This window comes from Labrus mixtus, unplaced genomic scaffold (genome assembly GCF_963584025.1).
Source record: "Labrus mixtus unplaced genomic scaffold, fLabMix1.1 SCAFFOLD_176, whole genome shotgun sequence".
NCBI lineage: Eukaryota > Metazoa > Chordata > Actinopteri > Labriformes > Labridae > Labrus > Labrus mixtus.
This window is the reverse complement of record NW_026870070.1, coordinates 18,184-30,000: the sequence shown is the minus strand read 5'-3', so window position 1 is coordinate 30,000 and position 11,817 is coordinate 18,184.

Below are 11,817 nucleotides of genomic sequence, written 5' to 3'. Positions count from 1 at the left end.
CAACAGCAGAGTTTAAAATACAACATGTTTGTTTCTCTTGTAAATAAATAAAAACTACGAATAATATTTAACACGTTTTATCTCTCAGTGAATTTATTACAATTAGAAATATAAATATGATCATGAATATGAGGATAAATTTGATTTCTGATTTATTGAAGTTTATTCTTCCTTTAAATATTCCTTATGGATGTGATTATCTCTTATCATTTATAACTTCACTTTTAAAGTTCAGTTTTGAATTACTTTTTATTATGAAGACGTTTTGAACAAATGAAATAAATCAATGTTTGTTATTGAATTATTCATGTTTGAAACCAGGAAGTGAGGGAAGCCCTCAGAGGACAAACATCCAGACATTTGATTTAACCGGGTAAATGTCGACGTACTGAGGACGACTTCATTCCTCGACATCTCCAGAAAACGGGTGAAGTCTTTTGTTGTCACAGGAAGCCATCGTGTTGACCTCGGGACTCGAGCTCTCGAGAAAACAAACGGAGTGAAATCAAATGTGTAATGTGTGTCCGCTCCGGGCCTCCGTACAAAACGCCATCGAGGTTACTGAATGTTAGAAACTCCAAATAAACGTACGTTTGTCCTTTGGCACTGCGGCTGGATGAATGTTTGTTTATTTACAGACGAATGGAACAATAAGAACAGGAAGTGGATGAACGGGTTCACAGCTGATGTCACATCAGACCATCAGATGTTAGTTCACATTCCTGATGATGAGTCGTAACGAGACGCTCAGAGTCACAACAGTCAGATAATACTTTAGATAATCTGTGCATACAATCTGCAGCACGCCCTCCGTGTGACTGTAAACACAAGTCAAGTCAACTTTATTTATACAGCACATTTATAACAGCCGAGGTGGACCAAAGTGCTGTACAGTAAATCAGGCAAAATACATTACAACCAAAACATCATAAAGACACGTAAAAGCAAAAAATAAAAGTAAATTAAAACACAAAACAATAGTAAAAGTTCTAATAGATACTGCTGCTGGGATGAAACACTCAACTAGAAGTAAAAGCAAAGGAAAAGAAATGGGTTTTTAAAAATGACTGGAACTGCTCAGTTGTGGCAGCAGATCTTATTTTAAATGATAATCTGTTCCAAAGTGTCAGAGCTGCAACACAAAAGGCTCGATCGCCCCTAGTTTGGCTGCCTTCTCCCCCTTGGCAATATTTTCCGTAAATTCAATATACTTTTCCACCCAGCTCTACCTCTCCAGTAAACCAAACTCCACACTTTCACCCTCCTCCCTCACTTCTTGTTTATCTGAAATAAAATCCTGGTTCTCCTCAAACTTCCCCAAATTAAACAGTGATAAAACCGAGATCCTTCTCGTCGGCACTAAATCCATATTATCCAAAGTTGGCAGTTTCTCCCTCACTATTGACAGCTCCTCAGTTTCCCCTTCCCCTCAGGTTAAGAGTCTGGGTGTCATCCTCGACAGCACACTATCATTCAAATCCCTTATCAACAACATTACCCGGTCTGCATACTTCCACTTACGAAACATCAACCGTCTCCGCCCCTCCCTCACCCCCCATACTGCCTCCATCCTTATCCACAGCCTCGTCACCTCCCATATTGATTATTGTAATTCTCTCCTCTTCGGCCTCCCTCATAAGTCCCTTCATAAGCTCCAACTGGTTCAAAACTCTGCTGCCCATATTGTCACCAAAACCCCCTCATACCATCACATCACCCCCATCCTACAGCAACTTCACTGGCTCCTGGTGAAGCAAAGAATCATCTTCAAACTCCTCCTGTACACCTTCAAGGCTATCCACAACCTCGCCCCTCCATATCTGTCTGACCTCCTTCCCATCGCCACTTCAGCCCGCTCCCTCAGATCCTCCTCCTCCATCCACCTCACCGTGCCCTTTGCCCGCCTCAGCACCATGGGGGGCAGAGCTTTCAGCTGCTCCGCTCCCCAGCTCTGGAACTCTCTGCCACCTGACATTCGCAACATTGACTCTCTCCCCATCTTCAAATCCAGACTCAAAACCCATCTGTTCAAGTTCTCCTACTCACTCTAACATTTTAAACTGCAATTACACTGTCCTACGTTTCATTTCTTTATTGTATGCTGTTTTTATCCATCGCTGTTTTTAAATGTTGATTGTTGTACAGTGTCCTTGTGTGTCTTGAAAGGCGCTTATAAATAAAATGTATTATTATTATTATTATTATTATTAGTTTTGAGCCTTGTTTTGGGCACGTCCAGGAGCAGCTGGTTGGAGGACCTTAGTGCTCTGGATGGAGCATGAACATGTAGTAGTTCACTTAGGTAGTGAGGTGTTGAGCCATTTAATGATTTAAAAGCCAGAAGTAAACATTTTAAAATCAATCCTGTAGCGAACAGGAAGCCAGTGGAGAGAACGGAGCACAGGGGTTATGTGGTCCCTCTTTTTTGTGCCTGTTAGGAGGTGAGCAGCCGCATTTTGGACAAGCTGCAGGCTGGATGGAGGGTTGGGTCCAGGCGAGATGTTATGTTATGAATGTGTTACTGTTTCTAGATCATTGGCAGGGAGGTATGATTTTATTTTGGCTATAAGTCTGAGCTGGTAAAAACTGGATCTCACAACAGTGGATATCTGTTTGCCAAATTGAAAAACATGATCGAAGTGCACACCAAGACTCTTTACAGATTTTTTCAAATTAACAGCAAGAGGACCAAACGTTTCTACAGCACCAGGTTCTCCAAACACAATGACCTCCGTCTTATTGGGATTGAGTTTGAGGAAGTTTCAATGTCTTTAAGGCAGTCGAGTAAGGGTTGTGGTGAACCCTTGCATTTCAAAGGCATGTAGACCTGAACATCATCAGCAAAAAAGTGAAACAATATATTGTATTTTGCAAAAATTGATCCCAGTGGTAGCATATATAATGAGAACAGGATTGGGCCTAACACAGACCCTTGTGGGACACCACACATAAGTGGGGCTGTCTCTGATGAATAGTCCCCTAGGTGGACAGAGAAGGTCCTATCAGACAGGTATGACTGAAACCACTTGAGTGCTGTGTTTTTTATTCCTACGCAGTTTTCTAAACGTGATAAAATAATTTTGTAGTCTATGGTGTCAAAAGCAGCTGATAAGTCTAAAAGTGCTAAAATGGCAGAATCCCCAGAGTCGACAGTTAAAATCAGATTGTTAAAAATTCTTGAAAGAACAGTTTCAGTGCTATCGCAGGGTTTAAAACCAGACTGGAACTTTTCATGCACGTCATGTGTCAGAACAGACTTTTCTAGGATTTTTGAGAGGAAAGGGAGTTTTGAAATGGGCCTAAAGTTACAGAGAACAGAGGGATCGAGATTTGGATTTTTTAGCAGAGGTTGCACGGCAGCTTGTTTGAAGGCAGCTGGAACACAACCAGATACAAGACAGGTGTTTATCAATGTATGAATTGAGGTGCCAACTGTATCAAATATTTTCTTAAGGAGACGAGAGGGGAGGCTATCTAAGGGGCAGTTAGTGGGCCGAAGATGGTGAACAATCTCAGATAGACAGGACATTGAAATGGGCTCTAGCTGGTCCAAAACAGCTCGGCACATAGGAGGAACAGACGGGTCAGGTTCAGTGGGTGTGATTAGGGAGGATCTAAGGACTGATATTTTTGCTACAAAAAAATTAAGAAAAGCGTTACAGAGAGTAGAGGAGGGTGCAGCAGAATTATTGTCACATGGATTTATAAGAGAATTAATTACGCTAAACAATATCTGTGGTTTATGGCAGTTATTTGAAATATTTGAAATGAACACAGTTTTTGCAGTTTTAACAGCTCGTTGATAGCTCAAAAGGAAAGTTTGTAATAGGGGTGTGGAAGGTTACAAAAAATTGTAAACGGTTACACAACGTAATTTTTTTGTGTACACGGTTAGAGTCAAGGGGATTTTAATGGGAGGTACAGAATATAAGATAAGTTTATTTGCAGATGACGTTTTATTGACTCTGTGTGAACCAGAGAGGAGTATACCCAAATTGATGTGTCTTTTGAAATTGTTTGGTACCTACTCAGGATATAAGTTGAATACACATAAGTCTCAAATCCTTTGTTACAATTTTACACCAAATGCTGGGTTGCAAAGTAGATTTGACTTTGAATGGAACTCCACGTCTATTAAATACTTGGGTGTGTGGATATCTAGGGACTTGTTTAAAATATATGAAAGTAACTATGGCCCTGTTACTAAGTCAATTAAAGCAGACCTCAATAGATGGACTATATTACCACTAGACCTGTCAAATAGAATTGAAATAGTAAAACTGACGGTGCTTCCTAGGTTTCTGTACCTATTTCAGTCACTTCCTGTTGCAATTCCCGCCAAGGACTTCAGTGAGTGGAATCGGATGATTTCAAGATTTGTGTGGAAGAGACCCCGGATTAAATATATTACCCTACAATTGCCCAAAGATAAGGGGGGCCTTGCACTCCCATGCATTGAGGACTATTACACTGCTGCCCAGTTAAGACCACTTGTCTGCTGGTGCAACCCAGAGTCATCAGCAAAATGGAAAGATTTAGAACTGGTACATTCTGCATTACCAGTACAGTCTGTATGGGAGATTATCAAAACTGGGAATCCTACCTGCGTGAACTAAACCAATGGACTAAGCTGACCCTTAGTGTGTGGTTCAAGACCTGTAAAAGGTTTCACCTTGAGAACCAAATAAAAATACTTAAATGGGTGGCCCACGATTCTGATTTTTTACCATCTGGTTTAGACATGCAATTTAGACTCTGGGCGCACAAGGGTATAACTGCTTACTGCACTATAGCCAGTATTTATGACTTGAAATCTTTTAACCACCTTTCAAATGTAGATAACCTTGGAAGATGTGACTTCTTCAGATATCTCCAGGTCAGGGACTATTTTAACCAAGTTATTAAACAGACAGAGGAAAGCGAATCTGACTTGGTTAACATATTTATTGAGGCATATTAGGCTAGAGGTGTCAAACATCTAATATCACTGATATATAAGGGATTACAAAATTCCAAAAAACACTCTACTACTCAGGTCAGACAGAAGTGGGAGAGGGAATCCGGCCAGGAGATATCTGAGGACGACTGGAATGACATTTTGAACAATCAGGTCACAACAACCTGTTCAAGGGCCTGGCTGGAATTCTGCTGGAAGAACTCAATTTGTTTCTTTTTAACCCCAAAGTTGAAGTTTTTGCAGCAGGGTTCTCAGGGTCAGAACAAATGTTGGAGGCAATGTGATAAATCAATGGCAGATCACTTTCACGTATTTTGGGATTGCTCACAGGTCCAGCCATTTTGGAAGGAGGTTACAGAAGTAATGAGTGTCATGTTTAGAATAAACGTGGACTGCTCTTTTATCATACTATACCTGTCAGATGATAAATATCTCTACAAAGTCCTTCTGGTTGCAGCTAAGAAAGCAATCACACGAAGATGGCTGCAGGCAAACCCCCCATCAAAGGATGATTGGTTAGCAATAATCAACGAAATACACTGCATGGAGAGACTGACCTTCTGATTAAGGCTAAAGTTTGACCAATATATAAAAGTCTGGAAGAAATGGAATATGTACTGTACGGAATGTAACTCTTCTTAAATGAAAAACCCTGATTTGTGTATTTTGACTAATGTATGGCCTGTGTTACCTTTTTTCTTTTCTTTCTTTTTTTCATTCCCTTCTTTTCTTTTGTCTTGTTTTACTCTAACTACTAACCCTTTACTTTTATAAATAAAAAGAAAGTATAAAAAAAAACAACAACTAAAGGTTCACCTCGGTGGTTAACCGCAGACTGTAAATATGGTTATCTGACGTTATGATGAATGTTATACTCCACGTAAATGTTGACATTAAAAAACAAACTTTGTGTAGTAATTATCCGTCAGTAACATAAACTGAACTCAACTGAACCTAATATGTTGTGTAGGTAATAACAGATGAGTTACTGTATGTTCTGTACTAAAGCACAGAGACTGTTAATGATTTAAATAATTCAGGTTATATTTGTTTCATGTTAAGATGAAGTACTAGCCACAATAAACTGCTTAATTTTTCCTCCAAAACCTGAGACAATTTGATGTGGAATATCATTGTGCAAGTGAGTGAGAGCTGAAAATATCATGATTACAATAATGTTTATCTTCTTAACTTTAAATAGATGTTGATTACCTGAATACTGTACCTTTGTTGTCTGGGTAGTACACTGTTGAATTTATAAATGTACTCTTACACACAGATGAATACAGAAAAATAGATGAGAACAAAAAAATGATTTAATGAATAACTGATATTTTCTCTCTTTCTTTGCCATCCTGAAGCACTAAAAGTCCATGTTCTCCTGGATCCATGTCACATGCTCGAGCTTCTTCTGAATGACTTTTCAACAGTTGAAGTTCTGGTGAGAGAAGATGGCCAGCAGATAAGACGGCAGTACATGAAGGAGCTTCACATGCTTCAGGAGGAGGAGGAGGGTTTGCACCTTGGAAGATTGTATTCATGCTTCAGCTGTTCAAATAAAAATAGATCTCCTCCAAACAACTTGCAATCAAACCATTTTCTTCCCATTTTAAAACCATTTGTCCAGTTTAGATGGGAGAAGTTGATATTATGTGATATTGATCAGGGAAGATTACATTTGTAAATCATTTTAACTGTTTTTATTCACAAGTTATTGATCTTATTTACTCTCCATGTATCTTGATTTAAGAATGGGGCTGTGTTTAAGTGCACATTTTGCAATGACTCTGTTCAATCCCATTTTAAGAAATGAACTACATTAGTATTTTGTAAAAAAAAAGTCAAAAGAATAAAAAGTTGTGTAAAAGTAGACTTCCTTCCCTTAGCTATAGAGTTGAGCATTAATGCACATTTTAGTCTTGTCAATTCAAATCTGAAATGTATACTCATAAGTAGAGACAAAGGAGTGCATTTATATAGAAATATTTATTTAATCTGAAAAACCACATTAAAAAAGTCTGTTTTTACAGCAGAGATTAACATGTTTACAGCCTGGTACAAAACAAACAAATAGGTGTGATTAGCTCCACAGTTTATTTTTAGCTTTGGAGGCGAGGGTGTCTGAGTTAGAGAGACGGCTCCGCACCATTGAGTCGGAGTCATCGTATGCAGCAGTAGTTAGCCAGCCACCTGTAGCCGGTGCGGGTCGACATAGCTTGGCTTCCCCCCTGGTAGCTCCCGAGCAGCCGGGAGGCAGTGGCTGGGTTACTGTCCGAGGGAAGCATAGTCGAAAAATCGAAGCACATGGTTCTCCACCAACCACTTCACGTTTCAAAGTAATTTTCCCCACTCAGCGACACACCCGCTGAGAATAAAACTCTGATTATTGGAGACTCCATAGTCCGAAACGTGAAGCTAGCGAAGTCAGCGGGCATAGTTAGGTGTATACCCGGGGCCAGAGCGGGCGACATCGCATCTCATTTAAAGTTGCTGACAAAGACTAAAGGTAGATTTGATACAATCGGAATTCATGTCGGCACTAATGACTCCCGACTACGCCAGTCGGCACACGATGTGGGCTTCATAGATAACTGGCAGTCTTTTTGGGGAAAACCTGGTCTGCTAGCTAGAGACGGCATCCATCCCACTTTGGACGGTGCAGCTCTATTATCTAGAAACATAGCAGAGGTTATTAGTCCAAAACCCTGACAACAACACAGAGTTCAGACCAGGAGGCAGAGCTGCAGTCTTACACACTTCTCTGCGCCTCCCTTAGATCTGTCTCCCAGTCACTATAGCTGTAATTCTGAATCGAACTGTAGTTATACTATAGGTACTGTGTCTGTCCCCCGGCCCAGACCCGTTTTTATAAGTCATCCAAACGGCGTGGATCATCAGAATCTGATTAGAATCAAAACTACGAATACGATTTTGCTACAAGATCGGAGGATTCACTGCGGACTTTTGAACATTAGGTCCTTAGCATCCAAGTCTCTTTTAGTGAATGATCTGATATCAGATCAGCACATTGATTTACTTTTTTTGACTGAAACCTGGCTGTGTCGAGATGAATATGTTAGTTTGAATGAATCCACTCCTCCCAGTCATTTTAATACTCATATACCTCGAGACACCGGACGAGGTGGTGGAGTAGCAGCTATTTTTAATTCTGGTCTTTTAGTTAACCCTCGACCAAAGCTGAATTTTTCTTCTTTTGAAAGCCTTGTTCTTAGTCTTCCACATCCAGTCTCAAGAACCTTTCAGCCAGTTCTAGTTGTTGTAGTTTACCGTCCTCCTGGCCCATATTCTGAGTTTTTATCTGAGTTTGCAGAATTTTTATCAAATGTAGTCCTTAGCAGTGATAGAATAATTGTTGTAGGTGACTTCAATATCCATGTGGATGTTGAAAATGATAGCCTGAGCACAGCTTTCATGTCACTATTAGACTCTATTGGTTTCACCCAGGGTGTAAACGAACCTACTCATCGTTTTAACCACACCCTGGATCTTGTTTTAGCTTATGGAATTGAAATCCATAACCTTACAGTTTTCCTAGAAAATCATCTTCTATCAGACCATTTCCTTATTACATTCGACTTTGTCCTGCCAGAATTATCTCTGCTTAATAAAAATGTGCTCTCTAGAAGTTTATCTGATAGTGCTGTAGCTAGATTTAAGGAAGCTATTTCAGCTGCTTTTGATTGAGTACCGTGTTTCAACCCAGTTGGAAACTCTTATGATAGCTTTAGTCCCTCTCAGCTAGATCAGTTTGTTGATAGTGCAGTGGATTCGCTGAGAGTTACTCTGGATTCGATTGCTCCCCTGAAACAGAAGGTTGTCAAGCGGCGGAGAGTGGCTCCATGGTTCAACTCAGAAACCCGTACTCTAAAACAATCATCACGGAATTTTGAAAGAATATGGCGCTCGACCAAAATGGTAGAATCTTGTTTATTCTGGCAGGATAGTCATAGAAAATATATGAAGGCTCTACGTCACGCTCGAGCTGCCTACTACTCCTCTCTAATCGAGGAAAACAAAGGCAATCCTAGATACCTTTTCAGCACTGTAGCCAGGCTGACAGAGAGTCATGGCTCCATTGAGCCTTGTATTCCTTTAGCCCTCAGCAGTAATGACTTCCTGAGCTTTTTCAACAACAAAATTCTAGACATCAGAGACAAAATTAGTAACCTCCTGCCCTTACCTGGTGTAGATACGTCTGATACGGCAGAGACAGTTCCAGGACCAGATATTAGTCTGGACTGTTTTTCTCCAATCGACCTTTCAGAGCTAAATTCAATTATTTCTGCTTCAAAACCGTCAACCTGTCTTTTAGACCCAATCCCAACCAAGCTGTTTAAGGAAGTCTTTCCCTTAGTTAGCAACTCTATATTAGATATGATCAATATGTCTTTACTGGCAGGCTATGTACCACAGGCATTTAAAGTAGCAGTAATCAAACCTCTACTCAAAAAACAGGTAGATTCAGGAACTCTAGCTAACTACAGGCCTATATCCAACCTTCTTTTTATCTCAAAGATCCTGGAGAAGGTGGTAGCTAATCAGCTGTGTGACTTTCTCCATGACAACAGTTTATTTGAGGAGTTTCAGTCAGGATTTAGAGTCCACCATAGCACTGAGACTGCACTAGTTAAAGTTACAAACGATCTACTTCTAGCTTCAGACAGGGGACTTCTCTCTGTGCTCGTCTTGTTAGATCTTAGTGCTGCTTTTGACACCATTGACCATCGGATCCTATTATACAGACTAGAACATTTACTTTGAATTACAGGGACTGCTTTAAGTTGGTTTGAATCCTACTTATCAGACCGATCTCAGTTTGTACATGTTAATGATGAGTCCTCTATGCACACTAAAGTTTGCCATGGAGTCCCACAAGGTTCAGTACTTGGACCAATTTTCTTTACATTATATATGCTTCCTCTGGGAAATATTATGAGGAAACACTCCATACAGTTTCATTGTTATGCAGATGATACTTAGCTTTATGTATCAATGAAGCCCGATGGCACCAGTCAGTTATGTCAGCTAGAAACGTGCCTTAAGGACGTTAGGACCTGGATGACCAGACATTTTTTGCTACTTAACTCAGACAAGACTGAAGTTATTGTGCTAGGCCCGAAGAACCTCAGAGAGACTTTTTCTAGTGATTTGACTGTCCTTAATGACATCAGCCTGGCATCTAGCACCACTGTTAGGAATCTAGGAGTTCTATGTGATCAAGATATGTCCTTTAGCTCACACATCAGGCAAATTTCAAGAACAGCCTATTTTCACCTTCGTAATATATCCAAGATCAGGAATATCCTGTTGCAAAATGATGCAGAAAAAATAGTTCATGCATTTGTTACCTCCAGATTGGATTATTGTAATTCTCTTTTGTCAGGGTGCTCTGGCAAATCTCTAAAGACTCTTAAACTAGACCAGAACGCTGCAGCTCGTGTACTGACTAGAACTAGGAAAAGGGACCACATTACTCCCTAACCCATATTAAAAGTAGATACGCTACACTTCTCTGCACTGGCTCCCTATACAGTCTAGAATAGAATTCAAGATCCTTCTTCTCACTTACAAAGCTCTAAATGGCCAGGCACCATCTTATCTTAAGGAGCTACTAGTGCCGTACTGCCCCTCGAGAACATTACGGTCCCAGAATGCAGGCCTACTAGTGGTACCTACAGTCTCTAAATGTACTATGGGAGGTAAAGCCTTCAGTTATCAGGCCTACTAGTGGTACCTACAGTCTCTAAGTGTACTATGGGAGGTAGAGCCTTCAGTTATCGGACTCCTCTCCTCTGGAACCGCCTTCCAGCCGGGGTCCGGGAGGCAGACACAGTCTGTATTTTTAAGATTAGACTTAAAACTTTCCTTTCTGATAAATCTTATAGTTAGGGCTGGTGCTGGTGTAGACCAGCTCTTAGTTATGCTGCTATAGACTTAGACTACCGGGGGAACTGGCACCTTGAGCTCCTCTCTCTCTCTCTCTCTCTCTCTCTCTCTCTCTCTCTCTCTATCCGTGTGCATATACAGTACATCATATTACTGCATGTATCTATCTGTAAATCTCAGTCACTAACCACCTACTTTCCTGGGAGCTCTTGAGCTCTCTTAGGCTCCTCAAGATCGTTGGTTGACGGCCTGCCAGAACAACCCCCCACACCCCCTCCCCTCCCCACCGGATTGTTGATGGACGGTTTGCCTCCCCCCACCCCCTTGCTCTCTATCCCTCTTCCTGCATCTTATCCCATCTCTCCCCCTATCCTTTTCCAAGCCCGGCGCAGTCTAGGCCTGTGAAGACTGTTTCATCATGAGCCGGGGATCCGGCCAAAGATTTCTGCCTTTTAATAAGGCAGTTTTTTCTTACCACTGTAACTTTTGCTGCTTCGCTAAAGTGCTCATGATAGATAGGCCGGATCTTTGTATCATAACAATGAGTAAGGTATTTCACCTGCTTTTTGTAAAGTGTCTCGAGATAACACTTGTTATGAGTTGACGCTATACAAATAAAAATGTATTGATTGATTGAAAATTGATTGACAGTCTTAAACACTATTTTTTCTAATACTTAAAGTTTTTGGTGTGAAGCTGACACTGTCCACAGACTCCATGACTTCACAGGGTTCTATAGAAAACAAATATCTTATAATAAATACTAAATATTTATTTTTCAATTGTCATGTTCACCTCATCGCTGTTGACATCAGTAAATATAAGACACAGACATTCCTCTTTTTGTCAGAACAGTAACATGAACTGTATGCTTTGTAATATTGATTTCTTCTGGATGTCTCATATTTATTTACAGTCTATGGATAAAACTTTGCTAATGTATTGCTCTGCTA